Raw genomic sequence first — 13,026 nt, forward strand, 5'->3', positions numbered from 1 at the left:
AAATCAATCTATACCTAGATATATCCTAGGGACACTCAATATCAAAAATAAAGAGAAAATTTAAAAAGTAGTGGGTAGAAAAGAGAGATGCCACATCAAGGCATCACAATAAATCCAAGAAGACAATAGAATTATATTTTCTTTGTGTTATGGAGAAATATCTTAGAATTCCATACCCCAACAAACAATCATTCACTAAATCAAACCATCACTCACTAAAAGTGGTTAATCATTGAAGGAACTTCTACAGAATATTCCTCAGCAAGAAAGAAAAAGAGCCCAGATTAAGGGTGGGATGCAAAGAACAACAGTGAGTATAGAAGTTGATAAAATTATGGTGAATTTAATAAACTATTGGCTGTGCAAAATGGAGAGGTAGTCAATGAGTTTTTAACATATGTTAAAGTCCTGATTTTGACCAGGAGGACAGACAAATTAAATACTTTTTGACTTTGTTAGAAAAATGTGTTGTTTCAAATAATAAGAGAAATATAATAATAAGCTTCCAAATCAGTAAATAAAAGGGGAATAAAAAAATGTTTCACTAACCCAAATAATGAGAAAAGAAAGTGAGAGAAAACTTTAAAAAGAGCAGGCTAAAAAAGATGATGATCAATTAAGACGGTCAAGTTAGCCCAGTATTCTGATTGCAGTAAATGTGAAAGGAATATTCATATCTAATGACAGAGAGTAGAAGATTGGAGCAGAAATACGATGCATCTCTCTATCTTCCAATTTTGGGAGATACATCCAAAAGAGCAAAATAAAAGCATGAAAAATATATACTTAAGCAAACACCAAGGGAAAATTGGTGTATCAATATTAATAATAGATGAACTAAAATTGATAAAAATAATAAATAGCATAGAGGGACCGATTATATAATGATAAAAAGAATAATTTAACAAGAGAACAGATGTACAAATTTTCAGCTAGTATGCCCCTACCATCAGAATCTTGAAATACAAAAAACAAAAACTAACAGAATTAGAAGGATAGATAGACAAATTCACAATAACATGGAGAGATTTTAACATACCATGAAAAAGTAACAAGATCAAGCAGACAAAACATTTTTAAGGTTATGAATGTGAACAATCCATTTGATAAGCTTGGTTTTACAGGTATATGTAGACACGGGGATTCAAGAAATAGCAACTACACATTGAGTAAATACTGGATCTCAGTAAGTTTTAAAGAATTCATATTATATAATCTACAATCTCTGACTATAATGTAATGAAATGTGTTGATTTCTTAGAAATCAGTAAGAAAAACAGTTAAAACAGGGAAAAAAACTCTCTTTTTTTTGGAAACTTTTTTTTTTAAAAAGTGCTCCTAAGTTACACAAGGAAATCAAATTGTAACTTATAAAGTGTGTAGAACAAAACAATGAAAGCACTGCAGAATACGTGAGATGGTGGTAATGTGGTAATCAGAGGTATATTTAAAGTCTTAACTGCATTTTTAAAAAAAGAAAGAGGTTTATTCAGAGAGAAATAATACACTTATACAAATAAATTAGGTATTAAACTGATGAAGCTAAAAAAGGAAAGAAAAAAGAAGAAAAGGAACAGAGTAAGAAAGGGTATGATAAAAATAAGGGCGCAAATGAAAATAAGAACTAAAAATCAAGAGATTTGCTTTGGTATATTCAGAAACTTCATTCATCCAAGTGAAAAGGAGGGGTTGACTTAATAAATTAAGAGAATGCTCTGCATTTCTGAATGGAAAAATGTAATTGGAATGCAGGTAAAGACAATTCAAGATGAAAAACAGAGCTATCTGGAAGTTATACGAACTGAAACATCACTAGTAGAAAGGTGACTTTAAAACTTACTATTTCGCATCCCGGGGAAAACACAGATGCATATTTAGTGTTATTTAAACTGCTTGCGTTATTAAATAGCACAGCATTCTATAAATAAAAACAGATGCTCAATCTACTGCTTATTTTTGTTTTCTTTAGAGCAAATATCTCTCTGTAATATTTTTTATTTGTACTACAATGGTATCTTTAAAACTCCAAATGACGTATTAAGGGAATTGCAAATAAGTAGTTTCTCGTATTTCATAGGCCTAGCTTCAACTGTTCTTTACTGTTATGCTTCTGGTATTTTAAAACAGAAAAAAAAGGAAGCTCTAAGCTATGTTTCTGAAAACATACGTAGTTTTATTAGAACTTAAATCTAAACGTAAGATGCCTCCAAGTAAAACAGCCCCCTAGGGGAAAGTTGTACATATCGAAGAGGCTTTAGAATATAAAACGGATTTCAGTAACTGAAAATTACTTCTCAATTAAGGAAAGTTGACACATTCTCCAAACAGGTGATAAAGATGGGAGCTGAGAAGGGGGATGAGGCAACTTGCAGGTGTTCAGACTTAATCTCTCATCAAAACAAGGTTTATTCAGGGAGAAATCATATAATCACACAATTAAGAAGTAGACATAAAAAATGGGCTTGGAATATTGCCATTTAAAATCTATATACCACTCTCCAAAGCAATGAGGCTCTTTCATTGAAGGGTTTTCATTCCCCAACTTCCTTAAGCAGAGGGCTTTCAATTATGAGAATGCACAAGGGAAATTTTTACAAGGGAGAAAGGGGCCCAATATACAATAAGAAATCAATCTTTACATGAAAGATTTCTTGTTTTACTTTAAAAGAATATTGTTGTTCTCTCTCTCTCTATTTATTTAGCAGGAGAAAATGATGTGGATTTTGCTTTGCTATAAATATTCCAAAACCCACATAAAGCTCCAAAGATTTCACTGTTTCTACAGATTATTTTATTTCTTCTTTTAGGTGTGTAAACCGTACTGTTTTGAGAACTAATGACACATCCAGTGATTTGTTTCTGTGAACCAATGCTGAATACAATACTCAGCTACATTTATTAATAAAATAGTCAACATTAATATACATTTCTCACTTGAGTCTGTCATTTTAGGGTGATATGTTTTGCTTTGTTTCTTAGACAAATATTACCCTATGTCATCTAGGGTAAAAAAAAATTCATTTTATCCAAAAGCATTATGAATATTTAGTTGTAGTCCATTATTTATGTCAATGTAGAAATATCAAGTACCTTATTCTGAAAACTGTTATTACCATGTGAAGAATGAGACTCCTTATAGCTTGCCAAAACTACAGTTACTAAAAATCCATGGCTTATTTTCTTCCCACCTTCTGTCTAGGTTTCCCTCAAGCTTTGGTTCTCAAACCTCTGTTCATCTCCCTCTTTTATTACTAACTAGAGGACTCATCCTTCCTCGGGTTTTACTTTCTATGTCTACTTGGGTTGAATGATTCTCAATATCTTGCCTCCAATTCTCCTATATTTTATGTTCTAAGAGATATGTTGGCTTAGATGTTAAATCCTCTGAGACCTTAATCTATATATTTCCATAGCAACCTGCCCCATGGAATTTATCCCAAGGCTGTCTCTTCATCTGTCTCTTGCACTGGGCTGAATGTCACCTGGAGGCCATGTCTGGTTTACCATTATAACACCAGCACAGAGCCAGAACGTGGGTAAGTGCTCAGGAAGTATGTATTTTATATATAAATGAATGAATGAATCTGATCTGTATCAATGCACCATTTAGATCTGTGGCTGCCAGGGGAAATAGAAAAAGGAAATTGAGGACCCATAAAAGTATTGTGGGGTTTACTCTCAGGCCCAGCAATAAGCGATAGTGTCAACAGAATACCATTTGATGATTACTTAGGTTTTTTGATTCAGTAATTGAGAAAACATAGAATCTGAAAACTGTCATAATTACATTAATATGCATCTACTAAATACATACATTATGTTTTCAACAGCCCCAGTTAAAACTCTGTTCAATTTCTCCCCTGAGATTACTGGCCTATGTCTTATTAAAAATTGATTTGGTTGAAATACAGCAGTGCTAAAACTAAACAGAATGTTCATTAACTTACAAATCATCGTATACAGATTAACGGACTGGATGGAGAGTTCTAGCTGACTCTGCTTTTGCAGAAAGAAAACATTGGACTGAGGTAATACAAGAAATGTTTCTTAATATTGGGGTGCAATGGAAAGGCTTAAGGTGGCCCTCTGATATTCACACCATTGTACAAGTAGCTTCTCTTGAGGGCGGATGGGATCTGTGAGTTTCTTCTAACCAACAGACTATGGTGAGGAGGTATGTGATTGTGTGTGTGTTTGTATGTGTGTGTGATTATGCTGTGTAGGATTGTAACATCTGGCTTGCTACGACACACCCTCTTCCTGGCTTTGAAGGAGTGTGAGCTGCCACCTGAAGGCCATGAGGCAAGGAGCAGTAGGCAACCTCTGACTCAAAGCCAGCCAGAAACTGAGGCCCTCAGTCTGGCATTCTGCAAGGAATGGCCACATGAGCTTGGGAATATATCCTTCCCCAGTCAAGCCTTAGTGAGACCACAGCCGTGGCTGACACCTTGACTGCAGCTTTATGACATCCTGTGACTCTAAGCAGAGGACCCCACTAAGCTGTGCCCTAACTCCTGACACACGGCAACTGAGATATAACATATGTGGTTTTAAGCTGTTAAGTTGGTGGTAATATCGTTCTGCAGCGATAGATAACTAACACAGGTGGGAACACAGATTACTCGAAAGGAAGACCTACTCAGTCTAAATAGAATACTGGAGGAAGTAGGATTGACGAGAAGTTTAATTGGCACTGAGGTAAAAAAGTAGCCTGGAAGAGGAAGAAGAGGCCTTAGCAGCAGAGGAAGAAAGCCAGGTGGTTAAGCTAACACTTTCTCCTCTGATGAGTTCAGAGAGGGCCAAAGCCAGAAAAGTAAGACTACAGACAATATCTGAGGATAAATGTAGTTTGCATATCTAAATCTGTGGCATTTATGAACCTATAGGATATTTCATTCAAAAATATTATACTGGCATAGCCAAACCATCCATCCCTATCCAGCATCTCCGAATTGCAGAAGCAATTCTTAGAAGTCATTTAAATCGGTCAGAGACCAAAGTGTGAGTCCAAAGCTCCAATGACTATGACCTGTGACCCACTGTCAACCTTCAAACAATTATCTGGATTCATATCTGCAATTCTGACATACCCAGTTGTGGATGCCTGTTGTGTAGTATAATGTATAGTAGTATAATAATAGGGTGTAGTACAGGCAGTGTACATTCTAGCATTCTAATTTCTATCCCAAATAGAAAATATGGACTGAAAGCCCAAGAAAAGTAAAACTGCTCATATTATCTATCTATCTATCTATCTATCTCCTACTATTGGAATGTAAGCTCCCCAAGGAAAAGATATTTTTTTTGTTGTTTAATCCCTTATCTCCTTACAAGTTGGTGGCAGTCAATAAATATTTGTTGAATGAATGAAGCAGCTCTATCTTTACCTATCCTTTCCTCATTTGTAAAGTGGGGGGTGATAATAATAGTACTTCCCTGAATCAAGTATAAGGATAACTGATGTAACACATATGAAATGATTAGAACATAACCTTGCATGTCGTACCCGATCAGTAAAACTTAGCTACTATTAAAGTATAATATCTAAATATACTTTGTTGAAGGAACCTGTTAGGAAAAAGAACCTGAGTGCCAATTCATTTTCCAATACAGGGGAACCTTACCACTAAGGAGGTTCAACTAGAGGTTAAGTTTTGAACTTCAAAAATTTAAAGTCATTTTGAAATAAATTTGGATATGGCAGTATACCTTCAAAATAACAAAGGACTTGAAGTCAACAGGTAAAATGTAATTTTTGCTGCAGGAGTGTATATGAAATTATGCTTATTGTATATCATAAATTCAGAATCTGTCTGGTCCAAACTCTAACTCAAGCAGAGATCCCTTCTGATATTTCCATCTAAGTGATCGGGATACTTTTCAAGTCTTTTCTGTATGTGATTAAAAAGATTGGCCCTACCAAGTGTTGGCAGAATATACAGCAACTGGGACTTTCATACATTGTTGGTGGGAGCGTAAAATGACAATTTGAATTTGGAAACTTGGCCTGGAGGTTTCTATAACCTTAAACATACACCTATCCTATGAGGCAGAAATTCTACTTCTAGGCATTTATCCAAGAGAAATGAAAACATATCCATAAAAAGATCTGTTTAAGAATGTTCATAGCAGTTTTATTCATAATAGCCCCAAACTGGAACAGGTCAAATGCCCATCAGCAGGAGAAGGGGCAAATACAGTTTGGTGTACCCGTCAGTGCAATACTACTCAGCAATAGAACCCTGTGCCGTGCTGCCCAGACCCACCCCCGCCCCCCCAGAAATGAAGGACTTATTTCCCCATCTGCTGGGGCTGCTCCTGGAAGACAGCCCTTAGCAGTCAGCCCTTTTGGGAGGGGTGGCGACAGATTTTTCTTGGCTGAAACAAATAGCCTTACCCAAAGTACCATCCTCTTCCTGGAGAAGCAGCCCACATCCAATGCCGGATTAACAGGGGAGTGAGGACAACTTGAAATTACTCTAACAGGACATGCAGCTCCAGAGCTCCCACTGGCAGATGAGAATTCTACCACTGACCCACCCATGGCGGCTGTCACCGAGAGCTCCCCAGGGGATCAGTCCAGCCGGGGAGGGTGTTCAGGCTGCCTCACAGCTTCAATTCTCCCTCTGCTCAATCCTGCTTCTTTCCCTCCCTTCCAAAGCCTTAGATCCCAAGAGGCCTCCTTAATAAATGCCCTGCATGCTAATCTTTGTCTCTTTCTAGGGAATCCAACCTGTGAGAAACTACTGATAAACCCAGCTAAATGGATGACCCTCAAAACCATTTTACCGAGTGAAAGAAGTCAGACACAAAAGGGTATATATTGCATGATTCCACTGACAGGGTTCTAGGAATGGAAAAACTAACGGATAGAGAAAGAAATCAGAACCATGTTTGCCTCTGGGTAGGGACTGACTGGAAGGGGCCAGGAAGGATCTTTTGTGGAGTTGGGAATATTCTATATCTTGATAGGGGTGTAGGTTGCATGGATGTATGCAATTGTCAAAACTCATTGAATTGTTCTCTTAAAATCTGTGCATTTCACCGTATGTAAATTATACTGCAAGCCAAAAAAAAAAAAAGAAAGGACGGAAGAAAGAAAGAAAAGAAAGAAAACCACCACATCAAACTTGGTTCAAATAGAACTTGTCATCCAACATTCGAAATATTTAAAGTTTCACTATGGCCAACTGAGCCTCTGTTCATTTGGAACCTGGCAGTTAGTTTTTTAAACGTACGTTTGGAAACTGACATGTCTGTTGTGCTCATCTTTCTGTGGATTGCAAAACTAATAGACATGCTCTTTCGGTTTGAGTCATTAATTTAAAACGCTATGCTAATCAGTTATAGCTCCAGAGCCCTCAGAAAAGTCGTGAGATTGCTTCTTTTATGACATTTATTCATTACTTGAAATATCTGGTACGATACTGATTCAACTGTAGATTTATCTGCCTCTCTGCTCATTTAGCATCGATCTCTCAGAGAATTCTAAATCAGATTATGAAATCGTAAAATCTAGATTTTTAGAGCTAGGAAAGACTTGAGATCCCTCAGTTCGAGGACAAGGAAGCTTAGGCTCACAGGAGATAACTGAATTGCCAAGTTCAGTTGCCCACGTCTAGGCGAAAGTAGATGGACATCCCAGGGCACACCTCACCAGGCAAACCTGCCCTACGCTCTGTGCCGTGCTCCCCTCCACAGCTCGACTTAGAGAAGAAAACCTAAGAATGTATTTTATCCTGTGATTTCCTTTTCCCTCCACTGATGTTCCTTACTTTATAATAGTTCCCTAGCTTAGGATAAGAACTTCAGTTGGTGGAATAAAAGACTCTTCTTTGATCTTGACAGAGATACAATTTTTGTCGTAAAGTAGGGGAAAACAGCACATCTGTTGCCTCTCTGCTTTCCTTTACCTCTCACGTGGCAATTTGTTGGAAGCAAGTTTGGTGAAAAGTAAACTATATTTGATTCTCAGTATACAGGTTTGACCAAGAAACTGAGGACATTATATTAAGAATTCCAAAGACCTTCCATCTCCATGGAGAGGGAATAGCTAGTATGTGGTAATAGGTGCAAAGTGAAGAATTAAGTCTGAAACATGAACAAAAAGTAAATCTTAAATGTAAACACTATATTGCAGTCATCTCTTTATCTAACTTTTTCTCACAAATCCTGTGGCTTCCATACAATGAGCTATAAATCTTTGCTTCAGACGGTTTCTAAGAAACAGCTGGAAAAGAAGATGAAGGCCAAGAGGAGAGAATGAAAAATAGAGAAAAACTACAATTAATGACAGAGTCCATCTTCTCTACCCATCTTTTTTTTTTTCCCCCCACATCCATCAGAAACATAAAAAGCTAAAATCTGGTCAATATCAAGCGTTGAGGATGTGACGGCGGCAGGACTTCTGTTCCATGCTGATTAGAGTGTCATGGGTACAAGCCACTTCGGAAAAGTCTGGCACCAGCTAATTTCTACGCATCTATTTTCTATGGTTATTTTATTAGAACATCTTAATTGAGATATAGTTCCCATAGCATACAATTCATCCATTTAAAATGTACAACTGAATGGATTTTATTTTATTTTTTTTTATTATTATTTTATTTTTTGTGGTACGCGGGCCTCTCACTGTTGCAGCCTCTCCCGTTGCGGAGCACAGGCTCCGGACGCGCAGGCTCAGCGGCCATGGCTCACGGGCCCAGCCGCTCCACGGCATGTGGGATCTTCCCGGACCGGGGCACAAACCCGCGTCCCCTGCATCGGCAGGCGGACTCTCAACCACTGAGCCACCAGGGAAGCCCCCTGAATGGATTTTAGTATTCATAGAGTTGTGTGACCATCATTACAATCAATTTCAGAATATTTTCATTACCCCAAGAAACTCTGTACCTGTGAGCATCACTCCCCGTTTCCCCACAATTCCTCCAGCCCCAGGTAACCACAAATGCACTTTCTGTCTCTGGGAATTTCCCTATTCTGGACTTATATATATGAAATACAACATGTGGCCTTCTTTCACTATGCATGATGTTTTCAAGGGCCATCCACGTTGTAGTATATATCAGTACTTCATTTCTTTTTGTTGCCAAATAATATTCCACTGTATGTCGATACTACATTTTATTTATCCATTCATCACTTTGATGGACATTTGCCTTGTTTCCACTGTGGGGCTATTATGAATAATGCTGCTATGAAATTCAGGAACAAGTTTGTTGTGAAATATATTTTCTTTCAAAAAATTTTTTAATTAAAATTTTTAATTTATTTTTTATTGAAGTATAGAATATATTTTCATTTCTTTTGTGCATATACCTAGGATTGAAATTGTTGGTCATATTATAACTCTATGGTTAATTATTTGAGTAACTGCCAGACATTTTCTTCAAGGTATCCTTTGAAGCACAAAAGTTTTTAGTTTGATGAGGGCCAAATTATCTGTTTTTTTCTTTTGATTCTTATGCTTCTGGTGTCATATTTTAGAAACTATTGCCTAACCCAAGACCATGAAGATTTATACCTATGTTTTCTTCTAAGAGTGTTATACTTTTAGCTCTTACATTCAGATCTTTAGTCAATTTTGAGTTAAATTTTTTGCTTATGGTGTGAGATTGAGTTCCCACTTCATTATTTTGTATGTGGATATCCAGTTGCCCTGGCACCATTTACTGAAAAGATGGTTCCTTCCTCCATTGAATTATCTTGGCAGTCAATTTATCCTTGTTGAAAAATCAATTTTCCATAAATGTAAGGGTTTATTTCCAGACTCTCAATATTCTTCCATTTACTCCATATATCAACTACTTCTCCACAAATAAACTTGGCATGTGGAGAGCTACATTAATTCTTTCAGGCTACTAGTAAACTACTAGTCCTTGAAGCCCTATAACAACCAGCTTGGAGATTTTAGCTTCACGTCTCCACAGTAAGGTAAGGGGTTTACAACAGCGGTGTGGAAACATCCTATTGTCTCATTCCATGCAAGAAGGTGAAGTTCACAGACAGCAGGATTCAGAGCAGCCTTCGTTATATGAAGGTGGAAAGACCAACTCACTTTGCAACAGCTTTTCCAAAATCCAGAGTGAAACCTCAAAGCAGCCTGGTTTCTAAGCACGAGTCAGCTTCCTGACATGCCCTGTGACTGGCCTTGTCTCTAAAGGGCCCCAGTTTAATTGCACGGGACACCTCTGAGACAGCCAGGTGCAGACGCATCCGGGACAAACGCTCCTGCAGTGAGGCGACAGTCACACCGCTTGCAACCAGGAGCACCTCTCCTGTTTTGGGAAACTTGCCAAACACAACTTTTAAGGGAGAAGAAGGAGGCTGCTGCTGGGAACACCTGGTGCTTTTCTATCGTCTGCCAGGAACTTCCTGCCTAAAGCTTGATGGAAATACCATGGATGTTCCTGAGATGGGGCCGGGGGCTGTGCCTGCACGGGCTCATGAATTCTCCTGCTTAGAGTTGTTGCCAAAAAGCAACTGAATTTCTTATGCTGTGAACTATTACACACACACACACACACACACACACACACACAGACAAACGGTCCAGGTGTGACAGCCAAGGCTTAGCTCCAGGTAGGCACTCAGCCTTATTTCAGCCCCTGGGTGTGTGCATGTCATTGCTTCTGGGAGAACCACCCTCAGCTCTGTCTACCTCACGGGTTATTCAGGAATCGTGAGGCTGCTCACTTTTGTCAACAGGAATTATTGGCACTGTTGGATTCCCGAAACTCTGAGCTTCGTAATGAGATCTGAAAACTGACCCAACTTAGCAGGAACCTATCTGATGGGGAAACAAAAGCCATGCACGTATGTATACTCACAGCATCCACAGGTAATTCGCACATCCCACAGGGAAAAACATGGCCTTAGTCACTCGGAAGAAATTTTCATTTGAGAAATTCTGGCTGGAATGCCCTTCAGCTAAAATAATCCAGCAGATACAGGAAAAGAAGCAGGCGTTCAAGTACATTTGTTTAGCTCAAGGCTGTAATCTGATGCAGTTAGGTGAAGTTTCTTATTCTTGGAAGAACCTAAAACATTTTAAATTGAGGATTTCACATTTAATCACAAAACCCCCCAAACTCAGCTGTGCTTTAAAAATTCATTTCAGTGATGATCATTTTGTGATACAGAGAAATATCAAATCACTATGTTGTGTACCTAGCACTAACCTAGTGTTGTAAGTCAGTTATACTTCAATTTTTTTTAAATAGGAAGGGAAAAAAATACATTTCAAAGCACGAGCACATCAGGTAGTGGCTTTCACTCCTTTTTGGTCAAATGTCCTAAAATTCTCTAGTAAGTTACTGGCCACACACACACCCTTCTTTAGGTATGAATGAGAATCAACAAAGCCTACCAACATTTTAAAACCAAGACAAAAACCTCATTTGTGCATCTCTTAAATTTTCTCTGATTCAGGACCTTTTCACACCCTCCTTACCCCTTGGGCTCGAATGTCACTGTTTATAAACAAACATACAAAAATAAAGGAAAAAAGGAAGGAAATGCTGTTGACTTTGGATGGTGGTTGGCTGGGCACAGGACAGTTGGAAACCACAAGGGGAGACGAGATCTGCTGAGCTTTATTTAGCTGACACGCACACACATGTGTACATGTACAAACACACAACAGGAACGTGTTCTGGGGAGAAGAAGCAGTTGTAGGAAAGAGAGGCTCCCCTGTCCACCAGCGTCAGGAAAGTGAAGAGCTGGCTTACACCTTCCACTATGCCCGCAGGCCTCAGTTACAGTATTAGTGCCTCAGAGCCCTTAAAAACCCACCGGCTCTTCACTCCTTTCTACCTCAGGCTACAGTCTTCGCTGAGACAGGCTGGGACCTGAAACCTGGGACCTGGGACCCTTTGCTGCAGTGCTTGCACCTGGACAAACGTCTTCTCAAGCAACAAAATACAAAGAAAATATAAGGGACTAAAAATAACTGCGTACATGCACATTTGGGGCAAATTATGAACAAGATACAAAAAGACCAAAAACCCAACTGCCACTTTTGAAGAGCCGGGAGCAAAAGCAGGGTATTGCGCATGACCCCTGCACACAGCACCGCCAAGGGGGTGGGCAGACCACCTAAGTCACCCCTCCACCTAACCCCCGGGGCCCACCCCATCCTCCCATATAAGGAACCAGCTTACCACGCCCCCTCAGCGAGTGAGCAAGGGAACCTGTTACTTGTTTTCTCTCCCTCCTGCTGCAGCATGAGTCCCAGTAAAGCCTTGCCGGAATTTCTTGTCTGGCCTCTGATCAATTTCTATTGATTAAAGAGTCCGAGAATCCTGTTTGGTAACATCACCAGTGCCTTCAGATTTCTTTACCACCCTGCACCTCTTGTCTTTCCTCACCTACCCCACTGATCAGAGCCTTCGCTCTAAATCAGCCCTGCTGTGCTCTTTCTGTGTCTCACATTCCTGCCCCTCCGATTATTCCCACTTCGTACACAATCAGATCCATTTGCTATCCTTTTGTCCTTTGGATTTCATTCTTTTGAGAAATCTATCTAGAATTGTGATGAACTCTCACTAATTAGTAAGGGAAATGGATGACTAAATGAGCTCTCAGGGAAATGAAAAAGAGACTCTAACAATCTTCCCCATCTCAAAATACCCACCATTGTGATCGGGTCCTGCCTTCCCCAAATGACATGCAGGAGATATGTGGAAGAATTTGCAGCTAACAGTGGAGTTCTTAATTGGACACTGCTTTTATTATTCCACTATTCTGAGTTTTATTCACATCCCCAGCTAGATAGAAAATCCCGAGGGGCTGCCCTGGTGGCGCAGTAGTTAAGAATCCGCCTGCCAATGCAGAGGACACAGGTTCGAGCCCTGGTCCGGGAAGATCCCACATGCCCACAGAGCAACTAAGCCCGTGCGCCACACTACTGAGCCTGCACTCTAGAGCCCGCGAGCCACAACTATTGAGCCCACGCGCCACAACTACTGAAGCTCGCGCATCTAGAACCCGTGCTCCGAAACGAAGAGAAGCCACTGCAATGAGAAG

The 13,026-nt window shown here is 39.3% G+C and overlaps 1 protein-coding gene across 2 annotated transcripts in view; it reads right to left on the minus strand.

Moving 5' to 3' along the window:
• PHACTR2 (phosphatase and actin regulator 2) overlaps positions 1 to 13,026 on the minus strand; it is a 260,011-nt gene that overhangs the window by 142,272 nt on the left and 104,713 nt on the right. The gene's annotated exons all lie outside the window — the stretch shown is intronic.

This window comes from Aethalodelphis obliquidens, unplaced genomic scaffold (assembly GCF_003676395.1).
Source record: "Aethalodelphis obliquidens isolate GAN/ISIS:26980383/991018 unplaced genomic scaffold, ASM367639v1 scaffold3, whole genome shotgun sequence".
NCBI classification, from domain to species: Eukaryota; Metazoa; Chordata; class Mammalia; order Artiodactyla; family Delphinidae; genus Aethalodelphis; species Aethalodelphis obliquidens.